Raw genomic sequence first — 24,419 nt, 5'->3', positions numbered from 1 at the left:
TAGATGAAACGTGCATTTTTCATATATTAAATCAAAGCAACAACCCTCAAAACAAGCATGTAATGCAATAAACATATTTTTCTGGTAAAGTATAATATATAGAACTTCCCTCATAGGCTGTTAAAAATGTTCACACAATAATTAAATAATAATCATAATAATAATCATAATATTAATAATTATAAATTAGGCTACATCTATTAAATAATACACATATTAACATATTAAAATAATTGTAATTAATAATTTAAATATTTTTAAATTAGCCCATGTATTTATCATTTTTTAAATTCTTAAAAAGACCCCGTTATAATATATGGAATACTTACTGATGACAAAAATAACAATTTTAAAAATAATATTTAATTCATCCCTATGATGAATATACCTACCAAAATGTATTTAAAATACACTTTTAATACTAAGTAGTACAAATCGATTAACATATTTTTTCATTTGAAACTCATTACTATAAATATTATAATTAAGCTTTATTTTGGCTACTTCTAAATAGTATATAATCAATTTAGCACATTTATATATACTTAATCTTTAGTCAGCAGTATTTCCAGTGCATTTGGCAGACTTAAAATATATCAGTCTATCAGTCTAACTTGAATGTATAAGTCATTTCAACTCAACATTAAACTGACTGAAAAAAGTTGAATTCATTGTAAAAACATACTGTCATAACTTATTACAGTGTTTTTGTTAAGCACATATGTAAATGTATGTGTAATTTAATAAAATAAATTCAAATGTTGGTAGATTTATTTTTCATTATAGGGTCTTTGAAAACAAACCACAAAAAAAAAAAATTTTGAAAATGAGATATCGATTAAAATATTTTATTACGTGAGAAGAATGAGACTGCAGAGCAATACAAGAAACATAAAACTAACAGCTATCGATTGCTAGTGTCAGTGATCAATGCAGTTCAGCAGTCATTTTAACTAAATATTGTCAGCAAAGCTGCAACAGAAATCAGAATCAAGTATTGAGGAAAGAGTAAATGATGCAAGACATTTTAAGCCACTTATTAAAGTTTGAGGATTTCACAAATACAACATTTAATACAATGCTCGATTCAAAAGTGAAATGTCTCATGTTTATCAGATCTATCTGCTCTGAAAACAGGATTCAACCACTCTTTAAAAAATGGTTCTTTATTGACTGGAATTAATGGCTCCATAAAGTATATTTAACAGCCCTTGCACAAAAGGTTCTTAAAATGAGGGTAAAGTCTTATTTTTTAGGGAATTTAAAATGGTGCATGTCAGGTCACAATGAGACTTTGTCATAAACGAGGGGTGTGTGTTCATGGTAACATCACAAAGTGCTGACGATTAGCTTTCATAAAGCCTGTCACATCTGACAGAGTGATTATTAATGGCTTTCAGCGTAGACAAAGAGCAGGAAAACGCCACACATATAATGGAATGATTATTCATTTGAGTCACAATTCATGTCATTTTTGCTTGATTATATACGATGCGTTACTCAGTATTAACTGTTTATCAATAGGCTTGTGCATATTGCAATCAAAATGATTCAACTCCTTTGACTTGCAAGACATTTTGCTGCCAAGAAGTTTTATAAAATATATAAATTATTTTATTATTATTTAAATAATTATTTATTAATACACATTTGACTGATTCTGAGAACGTTAATGAGAATTGTACAAATCTGGCTCATTGGCTCTAACCATTCGTGTTCACAATTATTCAACCCGCAAAGGTCTAAATGTGTGGAGAATCTTTTATTCTTTATAATCTCCCATAAACGCTGTAAGTGCACATAAGTGCTTAGAAGCTTCTGTCACCTCTCTACTGCAATCTTGGCCCATTCCTCAGTTGAAAAAGCTTCAGGATAATCTTTGGTTTTCACATTAACACTGCTTTCTTCAAATTCCACCATCTTTGCTGAAATGGCTTGATACTTCAAAGAATACAAGATGTGCCATACAGTCAAGATTTCCATTTCCAGAAACAACAAAGCAGTCCAATAACAAGACTGGACAGCCTTGACCATGGAAATGGTGTTCTTCTGCTCAAAAGCTTTTCCTTTTTTGCCCCTGGCTGCCTGGCATAATGCTGATGTGTGTACAAAAAGTTCCAGTGTGGTCATATCACTTTATAACACATTCTTCCAGAACTCAACAGGTCTAATCAAATGAATTTTAGAATATTCAAGTCTGCTTTTTATGTTCTTCTTGGTCAAGAGTGTCCTCTGATGAACATTTTATTCCCCTGAATGATAGTGATTTCTTCAAAACCATCAATGGTTTTCTAGTACAAAACATTGTAAACTCATGAATAAGGCTGCCATGCAGCTGAATAGGAACTTTTAGAGACTTTTGGAAATCTTCTTAGCCATAGACATTCTAATGAAAGTGATTTAAAAACAGCAGCCTTGAAAAGTGGTTGAATATAAACATTGAATATGAATTATAACATCAAAACTCAACTCAAAAGCATTACATTATTAGACTAAACCCAGTAAACCCAGCCTGATCTGCTGACAATTTGATTTCGCCCGGCAACATAGTCTGAAAAACCTGTACATTCATTTCTACTGCTTCTGTTACACTTTTGCGGGAACCAATCACAGACTGGTTTATCCACCTGGCACGCTATTGGCGGGTTTGACACGATAACAGATAGAGAAGGATGGGTCGTTGCCCATTGATCACGCCTCTTGTGGTCTGATTGAAGGGCTATCAATTACGTACAGAGTCATTTGAATTATGCTCGTTGATCACGCCTCTTGTGCAGTTGAATAGACCATAGACTGTAAAAAAATATGGACGTAGTGTCCATGACGTCACCCATAGGATTCTTAAGAGCCGTTCTGAAGCGTATAGTAAGCGTATAGTATAAGTATAGGGTCGAGCTGGCTAACAATGACTAACAGACAGCAGACAAACGGCAATCAACCTGTCACTCAAAGTGGCCACGCCCTTAATTATGCAGAACTTTAAGGCTTTATATAATGTAAACCCTCCTTACAGTTGTCATGAAGGGCAAAATTAGCCGTATAGTCCAAAACCACAATTGAGATTCTGCTCCCTTTTGGAGTCTGTCCTTAGCGGCCAGTCGATGAATTGCAGTTTAAAGGTGGGGTAAGTGCTTTCTGGTAAACGTTGTTGATATTTCAAATCACCACAAAAAACACACCCCTACCCCCAAAAGGCTCTTGCCCTTATTTTGATAGCCCCGCCCCACACACCAACGACTATGGCAGAATCTGTGTGTTACTAATTCAGGTTGAATATTCAGTGAAAAAGTCACTCCTTCCATTACAAAAACACAAACCGTTCTCATGAACAACTCGATAGTACATGAGCACGACAGTCTAACTAATAAACAAATTACAATTATGACAAGATTAGAGTTATAGTGATCACAAAACACAAACTGTTGAACAACTCAATAGCACATGAGCCCGACAGACCAAACTAACGGCATTTTACAATTATTAGGAGTATAGTATCTTACTTGTTGGACACATTTTGTGAGCTGACGCTTGTAACACACATTGAGGAGATTTAGATGCTCCATACGGTTTGGAAATAAACGGGTATTTATCATCGCTGAAGTGAACCACAATACGATCGCAAATGGACTAACAAGCGAACATGAAACACGAGCATATTCAAGCAAAAGCCAGCATATGTTAGTTCTCAGCTAATGTCCATTGTGTGTCGTGTGTGTTTTGAATAATGACTTGCACTGAGCGCGCTCTTCTCACCATCATTATTAGACACGCCCCTTACCTGCTGATTGCTACAAGATTGTTATTGCACTCCTCTCGAGTCCGTTTTGTAAAGCGGTTACCCCACCTATAAGTCACTTCCGTATTTGCTTAAAGAAAAACTGAGGGAGGTTGCCGCTTGGAAAATACATAGCAGACTCCCCAGACCAATGTTCAGTCATATTTTACTTAAAATGTTTTACATAGTGCACCTTTAATTTGGACAATACATTGCAACTGTATGTATTGCATCATTTAAAATTGCAGCAAAAATCTACAAACCAGTGGCATGTATGATGGAAGTGATACAAAGCTTTGCATCTTGTTAAAGAAAGCAACTAGTATGCATTTGAGCCAGCTCAAGTAATCTAATAAGATGACTATGTTGCTCATTGAGAATTTGATTATTGACAGCAACAAGTAAATGAATATAAACAATCGCATTTAATTGAGTTACGGGCATATACAAAGCTTGCTTAGATACAAGTGCATACCTAATATCCATCTGTTTATTAATTTTCTCTCTTTAGTTGGTTTTTGATTTGGCACAGAGATAATATCCTCAACTGACAGTGTAAATTACACTTAAAATACAAAGGCACAGAATATTTTCAGAGTGACCAGCATTACATTAGAGTGGCTGCACCTGTTGAAGAATGAAAGGGTCCAAATGATTGCTGAATTGACACTTGATGTGTTTCCATGGCAATCTGAAACAATATTATAGTTGGAAATTCAGGTGTGGCTAATCGTGGCTCTCAGCGGTCTGGAAGATTCCAGTTGATTTTCAGTGTTTATTGGCTCTCGTCTTGTGAGATCAGTGGAAGAAATGTAAAATATAGCAGCGCACTTAAAATTCTTCATAAGGTTCATTCACACAAGCCTACTGAACTCTGTAATCCCTAGAAAAATAAGTATAATTGAGTTGAAGTATTTCTGGGTTAAACAGGCTTTCAGAAATATGCTCTGGTCAAGATCATGCACTTAAAAGTAAATATAACTTAGATTATTTATACACTTTTGAGAAACTTAACTTTTCCACTTTGAGTGGAAATAAATCAGGTTTTTTTTTGCTTACATGAGGATGTCAACAAGGATTGAATGTTTTAAAGTCATTATGAAATGGACATTGCGATAGTCTGTTCTTCCTTATTGTGATGTACTGTAAGCGAAACGTTTATCACTACTCAGTGTAGGACGGGGCTTGATTCAGTCCATGTGGATTTGATTGGATGGGTTTGGATTGCTATTGATGGATTTTATGTGAGTGACAGGTTGCCCTGTGAGACATATGCTAAGCTATGCTAAAAGTGATACCGCCAGACCCGGAGATCGACTCAATGGATTCAAAAACTGTAAACCTCAACTGATTAACTATAGGGGGTTTGGAAAATAAGCCTATTTTCAAAAATAGGCATGTTCCTTTAAACAACTGCGTAGGAAGACCATGGCCATATTTAGGGATGATAATGTCAAGATTCATCAGGTTCAAACTGTGATAGAATAACTGGGAAGGCACATGAAGGATCATTTTCAACTATGAATCTACTCCTCTGAGTCCAGACCTTAAACTCATTTAAAGTCTTTGGGATGTGCTGGAGGAGTGCTAGACTGCATTGTCAATACAATATCTTGGCCAAAAACTGCATGCAAATCCCAACATTAATTTCCATCAAAGGGTGAATCAATTTTTAAAAGGTGCATCAAAAGGTTTTTTTTATTTTATTTGACTAAACTGCTCCAATTAAATTCGCTTCTCCTCCCTGCTCACCCTAACAGTAATCCACCAAAAAGAAATCTGTGGAAGACTCTTTACATTAAAGTCACGTTGAAATCTCTCACATGACATCACAGCAATTGCAAACCACAACAATCAATTGATCCTCAAAAGAAAATACATAGACTATACATTTTTTCTTGTTTGAGAAGCTGTTACACATCACAAAAGGAAGAAAAGACTATCGCTAAGTTCTAACTCTTTTAAAGATATAAACGCTGTAATTTTATCAGCATGTTCATGTGTTTATTTAATTATCAGCTCTCTCGATTAATGGTGCAGAATTCTCTTTCTAAGTACATATCTTGGTAATCATAGACTGATCCAGCAGGTTATTTTAAGCTAAGTGAACCGTATTAGACCAAATATTTGTCTTGGTAAAACAGGAAACGGATCATCCTTATTTATTTTGACATTCCTGCTGTGCATTTCTCCCTGTGCGAGCTGAATCTGAGGATAATTGAAGAACCCCAAGCAGGCGATTTTCCAGGAAACTCTCACTGCTTAATTGGTGGATAAATGCTGTGGAACATCTGGTAGAGTTCACCCTGCCATTTGATGCAACAGTCAATTTAGCACCTCCATTTACCCTGCTCAAGTTTTCCTCACAGGGATAATTCACCGCCCTCTCGGAAAAAGGCTGTTTGATGGCACAAAATGGGACGTCTAAAAGCCGTGCATGGATTTCTAAGAACCTGTAATTTAATTTGCTTTGAAAGATAATATAAAAATGCAGTTTGCCCCTGGGACAGAGATGTTAAGTGTGAGACATGGCTGTCAAAACTTGCATTCTGCATGTGTTTATCGTCCTCTCAAACCTTTTTAGCGTAAACATTAACAAAATGATCGCATGCATTTCGCCTGTTTAGCTTTGGGAAGAGAATTATGGACTGTTTTCTATATTAAGTAGAATACAATGTATTTTTAGCCCACAGACTGACACTGAAGAAGGGAACAGAGCTAGAGAGTACTTTTTTCTCCTTTTTACAGTTTTTTGTGCATATATGGGTTAGGTAAAATCTAAAATAAAATAAGTAAGGGATCAAGTAACAACCAAATATATATAACAACCAACAACACCCAAATATATAGACAGCATAGACAGAAACAACATAAATGCCCTGGTAACCACCCAGAAAACCCTAGCAACCAAACAAAACCTCCTTACAAAATAGTAACCATTCAGAAACACCATAGCAACACGCAGGTAAGCAGCCAAACTCCTCAGTAATGCCCTAGCAACCGCCCAGAATATATAAACAGGAAAGAAACAACCTAGAAACAACATAGCATAACCAACCAGAAAACCCTAGCAACCAAACAAAATATCCTTACAGCATAACAACCACCTAGCAACACCCACTATCATGGATGCTGCTCACAATTTAATATACAGAAAAAAAAGTCATTTACATTGTTTGTCCAATAAAAACAGTACACTGGCCAATAACATAAAATGGCTTTTTTTTTCATCATTGTATTTTACTGCCACTTGGAGAAAAAAGAAGCTTGAGGGAATTCTCTAAAAACATTTTAAAAAGAAAAAGAAAAAAAGAAACGGAAAGCACAAAGCTTCGCCTTTTATCACTACTCAATTAACAACTTAAAGTTCAACGAAACGTGACCTATTTTTGAAGCCGCCCACTTTTCTCAGCACTCAGAGAGGAAGCAGGCGTGCTGAAGTTGCGCTGAATCCGTGTGGATGTGTGAGGGCAGGAAAGGGAGCTGGTGTAATTGATCGGAGAGTTCAGTCGAGCGGGAGAGGTCAGCGCAGGCCGGCTCTAAAGTCAAGACTGGGTGGAACGGGGAGGAAAAGCTTCACTGCCAGGATTCCTGTAATCTACCCTGACCATCACACGCCCAGAGTCGCCTCCTGTGGCCTTTTCCCCTTTTCCCTAAATCAACCTGTTTCCTGCTCAAACATTCACACGCTAACTAGAGTTTAGAGTCTCTGGTGGAAGGGCACAGACGTTTCACACGGCACGCTCGGCTTGTGGGCAATTACCTGTGGGTAGGTAGTGCCTGAACCCAGTTGAAAAGTGGAAAACGAGGACATGGAAAGAAAGTGCTCAGGTTTTTAATGGATTGCTCCCGTAGAAGAAGTGCAGAATAAGAATAGCACTATATTGATCCTGAAGAAAAGTGCTTTGCAAAAAAAAAAAAAACAAAACACATGAATATAACACTCTTTTACTGTAGATGAAGTAACATCCATTTAGATGCAAACTGCATTCTATGAGATTTTGTGTACAGGCTTTTGGTCCACCTCAATTTTATTCGAATTTAATGCAAGAACATTACTGGTGGTCATCCAATATTTTTAATCTTTAACACACTCTGTCAACTTGGATAATTTAGATATTTCCTCTGGTCATGATGAAATATATAACTGAGTATCATCAACATAACAGTGGAAACTAATTCCATGTTTTCTAATTATATGACCAAGAGGCAGTATGTAGGCTACACTTAAAATAGCAGAGGGCCTAACACAGATTCTTGCAGCACTCCATAATTTAATGACATTAACTTGGATAAATCCCATCTTAAAAAGATAGGTACAATCTAAACCACCGTAATGGCGCTTAGCTACCTGAATACCAGTTTAATTGTGTAGTCTGAGTGTATTTCATGATCTATAGTGTCGAACACTAGAAGAAAGTCATTTGTAATTTTAATAAGCACAGATTACAGGGCCTGGCTGTATCCTGACTGACATTTATCTTAGATAACATGCAGAAAGGAGCACAATTGAGCAGACAGTTTTTTTTCTTCTTCTAGTATTTTAGACATAAATTAAAGATTTGAAATGGGTCTGCAATTTGCAAATTCATTTGGATGTAGTAATGGTTTCTTAATCAGAGGTTTAATCACTGCCATCTTGAACGGTCATGGGACATGACCTAGAGATAAAGACTCGAGTTAATATTTAGAATTACTCATTTAGTGTTACTAGGAATGTGGTTTAATTAATATGTACATTTATTTAACTCTTCCCGCCCTATAGCTGTAAAGCGCTTGTTGTGGAGGGGTGATAATTGAGGCTGAATCATAAAATGATATCAAAGGTTGTGCATTTACAATTGTATGTCCAATGCTTTACATTTTCTCACTGAAGAAATTCATAGTTATTTACTTAACATAATATTCTGGGCAGACGACGTCTGTTTATTTGTTGATCTAGCCACTGTACTAAATACAAATACATTTTGGTTATTTTCTATGAGCTGGCAGAGATGCTCAGCCCTGGCTGCTTTTAGAGCCTTTTTATAGTTGGAGAAACTGTCTCTCCACTTGATTCTAAAGACCTCTAAATGTGTTTCCATTTGTGCTAAAGGTTATGAGTTTCTCTCGAGAGCGCAAGTAATACTGTTGTATGTTGCAGTGCTTTTCTCTCAAACCTTTTCTAGTCAAGCAAAGAGAAGATTCTAGAGAAGATAATGTCTACTGCTAGTCATTTCATCAAGTTCATTTTTATAACCAAGCTCATAATAATAATACTATAATATATTTAAAGGGTTAGTTCACAAAATTTTTGATGAAACCCACACTGTAAAAAAATATTTAGAAAAAAAGTTACCTGGTTGCCTTAAAATTTTGAGTTCATTGAAATTCGAGATTTTGATTCGGAAATTCGGAATTGAGATTCGACAGCCTTTATTATAATATTATTAAAAGATTTTGTCAGCATATTGGGTAATTATGTTTGTGTTATTTCTGATGACGCAGTGAAACATGCCTAATTGTGCTATTTTCATGATTTATCACATTATTTATTAAACTAATTTCCTTCATTGTATCAACTCAAATTTTTAATTTCAATAAACTCAAAATTTTAAGGCAACCAGGTTACTTACTTTTTTAAGTTAAACCAACAAAAACCACCACAATTTTTTTTTACAGTGCAAGAGCTATCTGACCCCCGTATAGACAGCTATTTAATTAACACTTTCAAGGTCCAGAAAGGAAGTAAAAAACAAATAGTACAAAAAGTCTTCTTGTTGCTTCATAAGATTAAGGTTGAGCCACTGTAGCCACATGGACTATTTTAAAAATGTCTTTATACTGTACCTTTCTGGGCCTTGAAAGTTGCAATAAGGTTGCTGTCTATAGGGGGGTCAGAAAGCTCTCGGATTTCATCAAAAATATCTTCATTGTGTTCTGAAGATCAAGGAAGGTCTTACGGGTCTGAAACGACATGAGGATGAATAATTAATGACAGAATTTTCATTTTTCTGTGAACTAACCCTTTATGTATGTATTTTTATTTTTCTGCACGAGATTTTCCATCTCCATACACATGCAACACATTCACCGCATTATGCGCCCAGTAGATGGTGTCTCTTGACTGAAGCCCTTCAGCTGACTAGAGGGATTATTTGGTACATGCTTTCGGATTTACAAATTGAGATTGTTTTTCCATTGGCTGTGGCTGTGACGTCCAAATCCATTATCTCAGATTTAACACTTCTTGTCTGAGATGCCGGAAGAAACCCAGCAAGATTTCTGTCTGTTGATCGGTGCTAAACACGAACAGCAGTGCGCTTTTAGATTGGTCAGACATCTTCATCTGGAAAAAAAGATGTCAGCTAGAATAAGCTTGTAAAGCTTGTAAAAGCGTCAGTATTATTTCCTCATGAAAAGCGAGCAAGAGGTGAAGCAGCCAAACAAAACAAATTTCATTAAGATTTTTCGAATATATGCGCACACATGCAGAGAGAGAGCAGGCAGCCTTTAAAAAGAAAATCCCTATGACTCACACTCTCTTTCTTTCTCTCTCTCTCTCTCTCTCTCGCTCTCTCTCTCTCTCTCTCTATGAAGATATTTATAGAGCCTGCAGAGACCATGGTTCCATATAGATCTATTAGAATCAAAAGCCGGAGGGTGAAGCTATTACACATTTTCCACACAAACAACCATCAGGGTTGAACATCCAGGCGTGTTCTATATTTCTAGGAATTTCAGTGTTGCTCTTCAAGTACTTTAAAACTGTAACTTAAGCTACTAGCTACTCAAAGTACTTAAATGGGTACTTCAGTGCTGGGAAGACGAATGTGTATTTAAACTGGGCCATTAATCTAGTGCAAAACATTTTTTTTAATTTGGTGACTTTTAGACTTAGAAAAGCCAGAAAATGTATTTTTGGCTCATGTGGATGAAAGACAACAACTCCCAGAATGCACTTGCTTCGCTGCCCTACGAGGCCACTCTCAAAGTTACGGGTACTGGCTCACTTGCCCACCCCGGCACCGCTCCTACCGGTGTTCATTTTCATAATAATAAAATAATTTAGTTGCTAGAGAACAGACACTACAATTAAAAACTAAACATGTCTTTTCAATATAATGTGAGTGAGCCGATCGAGTGTCACGGCACAAACGCAGCAGGAGTCAGATTACATTCATCACTAGAGCGAAGAGCTGAGGAAAGCGCGGGCGCAGAATACATTCACAGCGAGTTTTTTAGTTCACTTTGCTCCGCCACTCCGTTTACATGAATGCCTGCAGCTGCCCGAGCCGAGCGCTGTGAGTGCGATCCCACCCCCCATGGATGGGTTGAAAACATGCAGAAATAGCTCCCTCTGCTGGCTGTAGTCCTTGGCCTCTGGCCAAAAAATCCTCAGATTAAGCAAAATGACGATATTTGCGTCATCTAAGGATTTTTTCCAGATATAAAATACATAAATCTCTCATCTCAGGGTGGAAGCACGCTCATTCGAATATGGCTTTCTACTGAAACAAAGCTTAATGCTAAATCGCTGACGTAACCCTTTAAAAATGTAAGCTTTAAAAATGTAAGCTTTATTACAAACTTGAAGCTAAATGTGATACATATGGAAGGCAAAAGCCAAACGATAGTTACTCAAGATACAAGTTACTACAAGATGGTCGACATATAGATAGACAGACAGATTGATAGAACAATAGACACGATATAAAGAAGCTTTTGTGGAATAGCAAGATTCCATGAGTATTTAAGGTTCTTTATGGGACCATCAATGGCAATAAAGAACCTTTATTTTTTTTAAGTGTAAAGTAAAATGACACAGTGATAAACGTTTTCACATAACAATTCTTTAATAGAATTTTCAAAAGTCTTTTTAATATGAATATAAATGTAAAAATATAAATAACTAATATTTACATCACATAGTTTGACACAGAATACAGATTTTGGCATTTGTTGCCTCCAGCTTTAGAGAAAAAGCATTCTGGAGAATGCAAGGGTGGCGAAAACACACTCTCAGAATTAGAGAGGTAGATTTACTCTTTCTCATTCCAAAATATGAAACAGTAGAACAGTTATTCATTCACGACTCACTCATTCACAACAACTTTGCCACTTTCAACATGAAACAAGAGCAAAGAACAAAACTGCATGGACAGGGCTGCGTTTAAGCCTAAGTAGACTGTAGAACAATTGCCACCAAGGGTCTCTACGATCATCTTAACTCACTATGCTTTTGAGAAACGCAGTCCAGGTCAGTACATTGAGGGTAAAGATGTGGATTTATGTACAACAGAAGACTGTAAGGCGATAAGCGAAGCTAAGTATATGTACTTAATACATGGTCCCAATATGTTTGATTGTGCATTCCACACATGCAGCCGTGACATTCTGCTCACGTATTTTCAATGAAATTGCTCAACTCTTAAAATGTGTTCACCCTCTATAAATCTCCCTCCTTTTAGCTCTTGTAAAAGGGCTGAAGAAAATCTGAAAACTGGAGGAAATCATGCGAACAACTACTTCCAGATATGAATGGAAACAATTTACATAGGAAGGCCAAAAAACGGTATTATATAAAAAAAACATTTGACATTTGTGGATATGATCAAAAATCAAAACACAAACTGCACCACACTTGTTTCAGCAAAGGACGCTTTAAGAATGATCAGATATTTTTCCTGAAAAACAAAGCAAACATTCTTTAATTTAATTTCTTTTTTGGGGGTGGGGGGTGACTAGCACCATGCTTTCCAGATGACTCAGATCTGAATGTCCGATCTTAATTTGATCAGCTATCTTGGATTACTAGCTTTCCATGATACAATCAGACGCTCCATTAGGGTCAGTCACAGATATTCCAAGAGATCTCATCTGGTCCTTTTCCTTTTCCCACTTAAACACCTACTTCCTCCCTGATTTAGCCTCGTTCTAGTCTGCTTTGTCCCGTGTCGCTGTTAAGAGCAGAGTTTAAAATGCAGTCGGAAGCTCTAGTTGCCCTCTTTTCGCTGCTTCTCATGGAAAAAAAACACAAGGCGGCAATCTATTTCTGTAAAGGGATGGTTTGTAAACCACATTCTGGTGTGAAGCTATTAAAAATGCTTAAGAAGGCAAAAGGCAGCTTTAAAGCACGTACATCGGTCAACAAAAAGGCACTGTGTTTATCCCTAGCCATGTGGTCAGACGTCACTGTTAAAAATCAATTCCATCTGGACGTGCCCCAAGTGCAGAGCCGCTGTGTTGCATGCTATGCGCACGCATTCACTCCAAAAATGTATGTTTCTAGTTACAACAACCATAGCCTCAAACTTGCATGTCTATTTAATCACAAATGAGATCTCTGTAATATCTCAAAATGTTTTAGCAATGAGGAGGTCAAATGGAGAAAAATGGAGGAATCTCACGTTTCTCAGCATTGTCTCAAACTGTGCTCAGATTTGCAATCAAAAGAAAGCACTCCAAATATGAATTTCATTTTTATGCAAGAACAAATTGTTTCAGATATACGGTATTATTTTATAGCTCTCCCACTGAATGTGAACAACTGTCTTTTTTTATCTCTAAAGCTTTATTTCTCTAAAGTTGATACTTTCACACGAATGAGGAATCCATCAAATCTCCTGAGCTATGAATAGAGAGATAAAATCTTCCTCTTGGCTCAGACAAGTCTGAAAAACTGCCTTATTTCAAGTACTTGTTATTCATCTGTCTCACCATTTCTTTTCTTTCTCTTATGCACATGGATTCTCAAATCGACTCCTCAACCATGGTCAAAACATCTCAATCGTTAAGCTTTCCATGAAAGTAAAAGGGAATTGACCTCTGAATTGGTATGGATTTTTGACTGTCTCCCAATGTTATTCTTTACACAGGGTTTACGTGATATTTAGAACTTCTGGAGGCTACACATTTCCAAAAATAAAAATTCTGTCAGCATTCACTCACCCTTACGTGGTTTTTTAAAAAAAAAAACTTTCGTTTTTGCTGTGGAAGATATTTTGAAAAATGTGGGGTTTTTTATAATACAATGAGCATCAAAATTGTCGTTCTGGAGTTCACCTCCGTCACCATCGCACGTAATTCGCCTATCCAGTGCAAAATTGTCCAAAATATCTTTTGTCTTCCACATTTTAAAAAAAAAATGATTTTGATGGACATAAGGGTGAGTAAATAAATACTGAAAGAATATCACTGTTACACCTATAGCAAAATTTGCCAAATGCCTCCCTGATCAAGGCAGTGTAAATAAGCTGTATTCCCATTGTGAAAACGGATGTAAGCTCCAGCCTTTGTGGGCTCTGACCAGGTCAGGGTGACGACATATTCATGTGTGTTGTTTTTGGGAGCGAGGAGAACATGATAAAATAGCTGAGTTTGAGTTTTAAAGCTGGCACTGGAAGAGGAAAAGAGAGACCTAGGGGTAAAACAGAGCTAAGGTAATGTACCATGCTAAGTCCTAACACTTGCTCAAGGCACTGGAACAAGAACAAAACTTTACACACACTTTTCGTGTACCCTTGTGGCATCTTTTTCCCCCCCTAGTAATCCTGCTCATCTGTCTGACAGGAAATTAATTTTCTTTTCAGGCTGTCTCAGAACAAAAGGCCCTTCGGCTTGCTTGCCTTTCTCTGAACCGTGTCGTTATAAAATTCCTCTGTGGTTGTTTTTCCGAATACCAACTATATGAGGTCCATGAAGAGTCCTGAATTTGCCAGATAGAACACACACACACACACACACACACACACACACACACACACACACACACACACACACACACACACACACGCACACAATCCCAATGCAAAACTCCTTCAACACATTTTACACTGTGTTAAACTCCCAATAAATCATTCTGGGATCTTTGTGTCCTTAATATCAGGTGCTGCACCCTTGTCCTAAATCATTAGCGGCTACGATTGACAGCGGGCTGACAACGAAAGAGGCCAAGCAGGTGTCTTGTCTCTCTAGTCCATCCTGCACACATATTCCACAAACACACACACATGCAGACACATTCTCGACCTCTCCGGTCCGCGCTGTCTTCCTATCCTGATCCGCAGCTGCTGGTTCAAGCCAGCAGACGCAGGTTCAAGTTCCAGTCCGTAAAAAAGCTCACACATTGCTACGGTGTCACTGGACGGGCGAATGACGTGCGATGGTGACGGAGGTGAACTCCTCTTTCGTCGCGGTGTCCGGTTGCCACCGCTGGCCCACTTCTTCGCTCGTCACAGGAATGCAGGAGACTGACAGCGGCGTTGACGGCAGCAGAGGCTCCGGGAATGGCTCGCCGTTAGTGTTAAGTGTCCTGTGTGTGTGCATGCGGGGATGTGTGTCCTCTCCAGGCTTGTTTTGATACCAGACACCTGCTGAGCGACGGTAAACTGCGTGCGTGACTCCGGTGAACCTTCATGCCGGCCTGCGCCGTATTTTCCATGGGATTCTCTGAGAGGGCCTGTCCTCGGCCACCTGAGCAGATGAAGAGCTTTGTAAAAAAGAAAAAAGAAGGGTCTGTTTTCCGGCACTGGTCTCGGATGCTCTCACAGGGGACACTGTTCAGAGCTGAAAGAACCTCCTTCCTTCTTTTTCCTACGCTTCTTCTTATGGGACATCCAGCAAGCAGTCGCCATCAGTACCAGGATCATCCCCGCGATCAGAAGGAACACAGACACCACCTTGGTCTGCGGGAGATCGTTGTAGGTGTACGTCACCCCAGTTCCGGCAACTCCAATCACCAACGAGATGATCCCGAAGGGAAAGATGCAGCGGTACCAGGACTTCTCCATCCCTCCTGTCGCTTGCGACAGCCTCTCCAGGGACGACAGGACCTCAGGGACTTTAGGCCCTCCTTCTTGTGACTGTCCCTCCAGGGTTGGGGCTGCCATTGTCTGCGGTTGGCAGGTGAAGTGCCCAGGGGTGCATCCCATCTTAAAACCAGGATGCAGGAAACACAACGCTCAAGAGAGGAAATGCAAGTTGTGGATGTGAAGATCCTCTTACAATGTCTGTGGGTTTGTCAGTGATACTGTGCTCTGTCTCTCGAGCCCGCAGCAGCACGTTGAACACACGCGCAGACAGAATGAGCACTGCTATATATGTGGCCAGAAGGAGGGGCGGAGCCAAACTCCAGAGGGGGCAGCCCAGAGATTCTGATTGGCTGCAGCTGCACTCTGACGTAACATGCCATAGTATGAGACTGGGCAGTGGAGAGCAAACAGGAAGGAGGTGGGGGAGGAGGGGTGGAGTTAACCATTCAAGCACCGTTCACTAAAATCCACCCACTCCTTCTCATTCTCTTGCTGTGACTTGCTTGTAAGAGAATGAGTGCATGTATCCTACAGAGGGTGTAATGGGATGAGAATTGGACTATTTAAATGCTCATTAAATAAGGATATTGCCAGATTGATTTATACAGAAAAGCAGTCACAGGAGCATGCGGTGCAGTGTTTATTCATTCAAGCCAACGGCATGGCAAAACGCACGCCGACAAATATCTGATGAATCCAGAGACTCCGTTCGCGCACGTCCTGCTGCGCACCCACGCACTTTTGGCCTCCCACGCCGCACTAAAAACACTGCCAAACACTTGATAAGAGGGCTCTGAACGGATGTCCATTTTTAATCCAAGCGAGTCTTTTCCCTGTCACGGATTGTGCACTGGAGGAAAAATCAATTTAAAGTAGAGCGAGAGAGAGAGAGATTGTATGCACCCATGGCAATGCCAGTGCAATTTATCTCCCACTCTCGTCTCTCACGTGAAATCATTTTTTGGCCATGTACAGGGAGGCAGTAATGAGGTGTGAAGATTCGTGCTTTGTGACGACAACAATGGGGGAGCCGCACCAGTCACACACCAATTGTTGAATAATTTGCATTGCTAAAAAAATCTATCTGCATTTAAAATGTCCCTAATACCATGTTCTAACCAGAAAGCTTCCAAGGGGAATTTATTTGTCTGTCCACACTGAAAGCAGAAATTCAGCACAAAGTGATCAAATCAGCAAGTAATCTGTGAATTTTGGATTCACTGTGGGTGCCAATGCGCAACTGCACAGAAATCAAAACCAAGCGAATTAAAATATTTGAGTTATCAGATTAACATGCATCCCTTATTTCTTTTATTTCATTGTTTCTGAAACTGCTGAAACTGAAAAGCAGTTATCAAAGCCACGATCAAGGGTTTGATACTGTTTGAGCAACAGTAGCATGGTTGCTGAAAATTTGTAACTGAAGAATGGGCCCCCTTTTCATGAGTTGGAATTTGAATCGAATTGGATACAAAACACAAGAAGTACAACTGGAGTGTGTGGAATATGAATGATAGGAAGAGGAATTTAATTAATTGTACAGGTGACGCATTCTAGGAAAGTGTTCTTCCACCCTGGTCCACAAAGTTAATTATATTTAATAAATTAACTTTGTCTGTCTGTATGTCTATATGTCTATCCATCCATCCATCCATCCATCCATTTTCAAACAAGTTTTTGTCAAGATATCATTCAACGCATGTCTTGACTAGCCCTTGCTTTTTATTTTAACACTTAATAATTTATTTGGGAACAAGAATGGAACCCTGACGGTGTAGTACGATGCAACACATATATTGTGTATATTACCACACACTGTGTGTTGTGTCTAAATATCCACATTATTGATTAAATAACATTTAAATAATCAATGTCTGTGTAAGTCACATACTATTGATGGGGTCCACTGCAAAACGCCTCTTCAATGTGCTCATGGCATAAATTGAGGACATTTATTAAAGCCTCCTTCAAATACACTTGAGATGAGTTTCCTAAATAAGGGATGGATTAAAGCCTCTCCTCCACAGACAAATATTATGTCTAATAAAACTCTGACATTCGTAATAAGTGGTTCCCTCTCGGTTTATCCCCCCTGGCTGCATGAGTAAGGTGAAATTAAATAAGGAGCAAAAACACAGCGTTAACTGATGACTGGTGACTCAACACTTCCTAATGTAGCCCCATGCCGGCACAGACATACTGAGGGAGAAATCAAGATGTAGGAGAGAGACGGTGTGGGAAAGATGGATAATATAGAGAGGGGGTGGTGAATGAGTGGGACGAGGGCACCGAAAGGACCACTAAATGATTGCATAAAAGGTTTAGTTCACTCAAAGATGAAAATGACCCTATGGTTTATTGTATGGTGGTATGGGCAAGTTTAAGGGTAAAGTTAGAGACGTGTGTGTTGTTATGGGTAAGTTTAAGGGTAGCGTTAGGGACAGGTGCGGTGGTATAGGTCAGTTTAAGGGTAAAGTTAGGAACAGGTGCGGTGGTATAGGTCAGTTTAAGGGTAAAGTTAGGGACAGGTGCTGTGGTATAGGTCAGTTTAAGGGTAAAGTTAGGAACAGGTGCGGTGGTATAGGTCAGTTTAAGGGTAAAGTTAGTGATAGGTGTGGTGGTATGGGTAAGTTTAAGGGTAAAGTTAGTGATAGGTGTGGTGGTATGGGTAAGTTTAAGGGTAAAGTTAGGGACAGGTGTGGTGGTATGGGTAAGTTTAAGGGTAAAGTTAGGGAGAGGTGTGGTGGTATGGGTAAGTTTAAGGGTAAAGTTAGGGACAGGTGTGGTGGTATGGGTCAGTTTAAGGGTAACGTTAGAGACAGGTGTGGTGGTTTGGGTAAGTTTAAGGGTAAAGTTAGAGACAGGTGTGGTTGTATGGGTAAGTTTAAGGGTAAAGTTAGAGACAGGTGTGGTGGTTTGGGTAAGTTTAAGGGTAAAGTTAGAGACAGGTCTGGTTGTATGGGTAAGTTTCAGGGTAAAGTTAGAGACAGGTGTGGTGGTATGGGTAAGTTTAAGGGTAAAGTTAGGGACAGGTGTGGTGGTTTGGGTAAGTTTAAGGGTAAAGTTAGGGACAGATGTTGTTGTATGGGTAAGTTTAAGGGTAAAGTTAGAGGCAGGTGTGATGGTATGGGTAAGTTTAAGGATAAAGTGGGGACAGGTGTGGTGGTATGGGTAAGTTTGGGTAAGTTTAAGGGTAAAGTTAGGAACAAGTTTGGTGGTATGGGTAAGTTTAAGGGTAAAGTTAGGGACAGGTGTGGTGGTATGGGTAAGTTTAATGGTAAAGTTAGGGACAGGTGCGGAGGTATGGGTAAGTTTAATGGTAAAGTTAGGGACAGGTGTGGTGGTATGGGTAAGTTTAATGGTAAAGTTAGGGACAGGTGCGGAGGTATGGGTAAGTTTAAGGGTAAAGTTAGGGACAGGTGTGGTGGTATGGGTAAGTTTAAGGGTAAAGTTAGGGACAGGTGTGGTGGTTTGGGTAAGTTTAAGGGTAAAGTTAGGGACAGATGTTGTTGTATGGGTAAGTTTAAGGGTAAAGTTAGGGACAGGTGTGGTGGTATGGGTAAGTGTAAGGGTAAAGTTAGGGACAGGTATGGTGGTATGGGTAAGTTTACGGATAACGTTAGTGACAGGTGTGGTGGTATGGGTAAGTTTAAGGGTAAAGTTAGAGACAGGTGTGGTGGTATGGGTAAGTTTAAGGGTAAAGTTAGAGACAGGTGTGGTTGTATGGGTAAGTTTAAGGGTAAAGTTAGGGACAGATGTGGTTGTATGGGTAAGTTTGGGTAAGTTTAAGGGTAAAGTTAGGAACAGGTGTAGTGGTATGGGTAAGTTTGGGTAAGTTTAAGGGTAAAGTTAGGGACAGGTGTGGTGGTATGGGTAAGTTTAAGGGTAAAGTTAGAGACAGGTGTGGTGGTATGGGTAAGTTTAAGGGTAAAGTTAGAGACAGATTTTGTGGTATGGGTAAGTTTAAGGGTAAAGTTAGAGGCAGGTGTGATGGTATGGGTAAGTTTAAGGATAAAGTTGGGGACAGGTGTGGTGGTATGGGTAAGTTTGGGTAAGTTTAAGGGTGAAGTTAGGAACAAGTTTGGTGGTATGGGTAAGTTTAAGGGTAAAGTTAGGGACATGTGTGGTGGTGTGGGTAAGTTTAAGGGTAAAGTTAGGAACAGGTTTGGTGGTATGGGTAAGTTTAAGGGTAAAGTTAGGGACAGGTGTGGTGGTGTGGGTAAGTTTAAGGGTAAAGTTAGGAACAGGTGTGGTGGTATGGGTAAATTTAAGGGTAAAGGTAGGAACAGGTTTGGTGGTGTGGGTAAGTTTAAGGGTAAAGTTAGAGACAGGTGTGGTGGTGTGGGTAAGTTTAAGGGTAAAGTTAGGAACAGGTGTGGTGGTATGGGTAAGTTTAAGGGTAAAGTTAGGAACAGGTTTGGTGGTGTGGGTAAGTTTGGGTAAGTTTAAGGGTAAAGTTAGAGACAGGTGTGGTGGTATGGGTAAGTTTAAGGGAAAAGTTAGGGACAGGTGTGGTGGTATGGGTAAGTTTAATGGTAAAGTTAGGGACAGGTGCGGAGGTATGGGTAAGTTTAATGGTAAAGTTAGGGACAGGTGTGGTGGTATGGGTAAGTTTAATGGTAAAGTTAGGGACAGGTGCGGAGGTATGGGTAAGTTTAAGGGTAAAGTTAGGGACAGGTGTGGTGGTATGGGTAAGTTTAAGGGTAAAGTTAAAGACAGGGGTGGTGGTATGGGTAAGTTTAAGGGTAAAGTTAGGGACAGGTTTGGTGGTATGGGTAAGTTTAAGGGTAAAGTTAGGGACAGGTGTGGTAGTATGGGTAAGTTTAAGGGTAAAGTTGGAGACAGGTTTGGTGGTGTGGGTAAGTTTAAGGGTAAAGTTAGGGACAGGTGTGGTGGTGTGGGTAAGTTTAAGGGTAAAGTTAGGGACATGTGCGGTGGTATGGATAAGTTTAAGGGTAAAGTTAGGGACAGGTGTGGTGGTATGGGTAAGTTTGGGTAAGTTTAAGGGTAAAGTTAGAGACAGGTGTGGTGGTATGGGTAAGTTTGTGGGTAAAGTTAGGGACAGGTGTGGTGGTAAGGGTAAGTTTAATGGTAAAGTTAGGGACAGGTGTGGTGGTATGGGTAAGTTTAATGGTAAAGTTAGGGACAGGTGCGGAGGTATGGGTAAGTTTAAGGGTAAAGTTAGGGACAGGTGTGGTGGTATGGGTAAGTTTAACAGTAAAGTTAAAGACAGGGGTGGTGGTATGGGTAAGTTTAAGGGTAAAGTTAGGGACAGGTGTGGTGGTATGGGTAAGTTTAAGGGTAAAGTTAGGGACAGGTGTGGTGGTATGGGTAAGTTTAAGGGTAAAGTTGGAGACAGGTGTGCTGGTATGGGTAAGTTTAAGGGTAAAGTTAGAGACAGGTGTGGTGGTATGGGTAAGTTTAAGGGTAAAGATAGAGACAGGTGTGGTGGTATGGGTAAGTTTAAGGGTAAAGATAGAGACAGGTGTGGTGGTATGGGTAAGTTTAAGGGTAAAGTTAGGGACAGGTGTGGTGGTATGGGTAAGTTTAAGGGTAAAGTTAGGCACAGGTGTGGTGGTATGGGTAAGTTTAAGGGTAGAGTTAGAGACAGGTGTGGTGGTATGGGTAAGTTTAAGGGTAAAGATAGAGACAGGTGTGGTGGTATGGGTAAGTTTAAGGGTAAAGTTAGGGACAGGTGTGGTGGTATGGGTAAGTTTAAGGGTAAAGTTAGGCACAGGTGTGGTGGTATGGGTAAGTTTAAGGGTAAAGTTAGGGACAGGTGTGGTGGTATGGGTAAGTTTAAGGGTAAAGTTAGAGACAGGTGTGGTGGTATGGGTAAGTTTAAGGGTAAAGTTAGGGACAGGTGTGGTGGTGTGGGTAAGTTTAAGGGTAAAGTTAGAGACAGGTTTTGTGGTATGGGTAAGTTTAAGGGTAAAGTTAGAGGCAGGTGTGGTGGTATGGGTAAGTTTAAGGATAAAGTTGGGGACAGGTGTGGTGGTATGGGTAAGTTTGGGTAAGTTTAAGGGTAAAGTTAGGAACAGGTTTGGTGGTATGGGTAAGTTTAAGGGTAAAGTTAGGGACAGGTGTGGTGGTATGGGTAAGTTTAAGGGTAAAGTTAGGGACGGGTGTGGTGGTATGGGTAAGTTTAAGGGTAAAGTTAGGGACGGGTGTGGTGGTATGGGTAAGTTTAAGGGTAAAGTTAGGGACAGGTGCGGTGGTATGGGCAAGTTTAAGGGTAAAGCTAGGGACAGGTGTGGTGGTATGGGTGAGTTTAAGGGAAAAGTTAGAGACAGGTGTGGTGGTATGGGTAAGTTTAAGGGTAAAGTTAGAGACAGGTGTGGTGGTATAGGTAAGTTTAAGGGTAAAGTTAGGAACAGGTGTAGTGGTATGGGTAAGTTTGGGTAAGTTTAAGGGTAAAGTTAGGAACAGGTTTGGTGGTATGGGTAAGTTTAAGGGTAAAGTTAGGGACAGGTGTGGTGGTATGGGTAAGTTTAAGGGTAAAGTTAGGGACGGGTGTGGTGGTATGGGTAAGTTTAAGGGTAAAGTTAGGGACGGGTGTGGTGGTATGGGTAAGTTTAAGGGTAAAGCTAGGGACAGGTGTGGTGGTATGGGTAAGTTTAAGGGTAAAGTTAGAGACAGGTGTGGTGGTATAGGTAAGTTTAAGGGTAGAGTTAGGGACAGGTGCGGTGGTATGGGTAAGTTTAAGGGTAAAGTTAGGGACAGGTGCGGTGGTATGGGTAAGTTTAAGGGTAACGTTAGGGACAGGTGTGGTAGTATGGGTAAGTTTAAGGGTAAAGTTAGGGACAGGTGTGGTGGTATGGGTAAGTTTAAAGGTAAAGTTAGGGACAGGTGTGGTGGTATAGGTAAGTTTAAGGGTAATGTTAGGGACAGGTGTGGTGGTATGGGTAAGTTTAAGGGTAATGTTAGGGACAGGTGTGGTGGTATGGGTAAGTTTAAGGGTAAAGCTAGGGACAGGTGTGGTGGTATGGGTGAGTTTAAGGGTAAAGTTAGAGACAGGTGTGGTGGTATGGGTAAATTTAAGGGTAAAGTTAGGGACAGGTGTGGTGGTATGTGTAAGTTTAAGGTTAAAGTTAGGGACAGGTGCGGTGGTATGGGTAAGTTTAAGGGTAAAGCTAGGGACAGGTGTGGTGGTATGGGTAAGTTTAAGGGTAAAGTTAGAGACAAGTGTGGTGGTATGGGTAAGTTTAAGGGTAAAGTTAGAGACAGGTGTGGTGGTATGGGTAAGTTTAAGGTTAAAGTTAGGGACAGGTGCGGTGGTATGGGTAAGTTTAAGGGTTAGGTTAGGTGTAAGGAAAGTGTCAACATCATTGTACCATCTTTTCTACCATAAAACATGTTATATGATTGGTGGATGCAATACCACCTGACTTTTTCATTGGTGATCCGTAAGTGGTAATTTTGTCATTGTTTGTATTTAAGTGAGGTTTTGTACACCTGTAATCTCTTAACCCTGATGAAGGCCTGTGTGACAAAACATGTTGGCAAAATAAAGATTAACATATTTTCAACTCTATTTTGTGTTACTAAGTGATTCTGGTATTGTCCCAAAAGACACATAAAAGGCACAAAAGCCTTTATGTGTGCCAAAGTGACAACCTACTGTGTCTTTAGTTCCCACCAAATTTGAAGATTTGTCTCTATGGGTGGACATGCATTTAGAAAGGAATACCAACTCCTTTTCCTGTATACTGTTATTGCTTTTCCAGGAAGTGTTGATGATATTCCTAGGAAGATAGAGATTAATGTTATTAATGGATTTACAGGGAATAGATTGTGTAAACCTAAGAATTCGTGCTCTGACATTTCAATGATCCTAAATAGCTCACGCACAACCTTTTCCTTTCTGAAAACACTATTTCTTCTGTTCATTATTATTCCTTCCTTTCTCAAAGCATTGTACAATGAGGAAGACCCCTGGGGCTGCGCTCATTGAAGACTCGTGTGAATGAGAAAGCAGCTGGACAAACTGCAAGGCGAAAAAAAAAAGATTTTATTGACATGGTCTGTGCAAGAAAACAAGCCCTTTAAAGATGTTGGGAAGGCTAATGTAATACATGTCGAATGTTTTTAAGTCAAGATCAGATCAGCCCTTCACTCTAAAATATGCCATACGGGTTTAAGAGCTGAAAGTGTTGCATTTGTAATACTTTTGGCTAATATGCTGCATATGATATTCTGCACAGAAGGCAGCCACTCTGTCCAATGGGGGGAAAATTCTGTCATTTATTCATCCTCATAACATTTCTTTCAAATCTTACTTCTGAGGAACACAAAAGATGTCAGGCTGAATGTATCAGGCTGATCTTTTCCATTCAACGAAATCATGAAGAAAAAAGCACCATGGTTTTAATTACCAATACATTAAAGAACACCATACTAAGCAATTATTAGAGTCCATAGTTGTGGACAGAAGTTGTTAAGTACTTTAAGTGTACAATATTAGTTTTGTATATCACTACAAAAAGACATTAAATCCAGTGCATGCGACTAGCAGGTGAAAACATCTATATGAACTACTACTTTCACCACTTTTTAGAAACAGCAGCAAAGACATGTTACATCATCATTGGTCTTCAGTTATCTCATGACTAATCATCAGTGGCGTCATTCTCTTACATTGTATAGGGAAAAAAACAGGAGGTTCTGCCTGACATTTCCTTTTGTTTCCACTGTTGGCATTGGACATTTCCACTGAAGATGGTGAGTAAATGTTGACAGTTTGAGAGAACTTAAAGAGATAGTTCACCTAAAAAGATGCTCTAAACCTGTATGAATTTCTCCTGGAAATAACACAAACGACAAAAAATTATTAAAACTAAACTAAAAATTTT

General features: G+C 39.4%; 1 protein-coding gene across 1 annotated transcript in view; it reads right to left on the bottom strand.

Moving 5' to 3' along the window:
• Window positions 1–24,419, bottom strand: part of ccnf (cyclin F) — a 56,581-nt gene that overhangs the window by 29,613 nt on the left and 2,549 nt on the right. The gene's annotated exons all lie outside the window — the stretch shown is intronic.

The sequence above is a fragment of the Pseudorasbora parva genome, chromosome 2 (genome assembly GCF_024679245.1).
Source record: "Pseudorasbora parva isolate DD20220531a chromosome 2, ASM2467924v1, whole genome shotgun sequence".
NCBI classification, from domain to species: Eukaryota; Metazoa; Chordata; class Actinopteri; order Cypriniformes; family Gobionidae; genus Pseudorasbora; species Pseudorasbora parva.
This window is presented reverse-complemented; position numbering and strand designations above follow the sequence as displayed.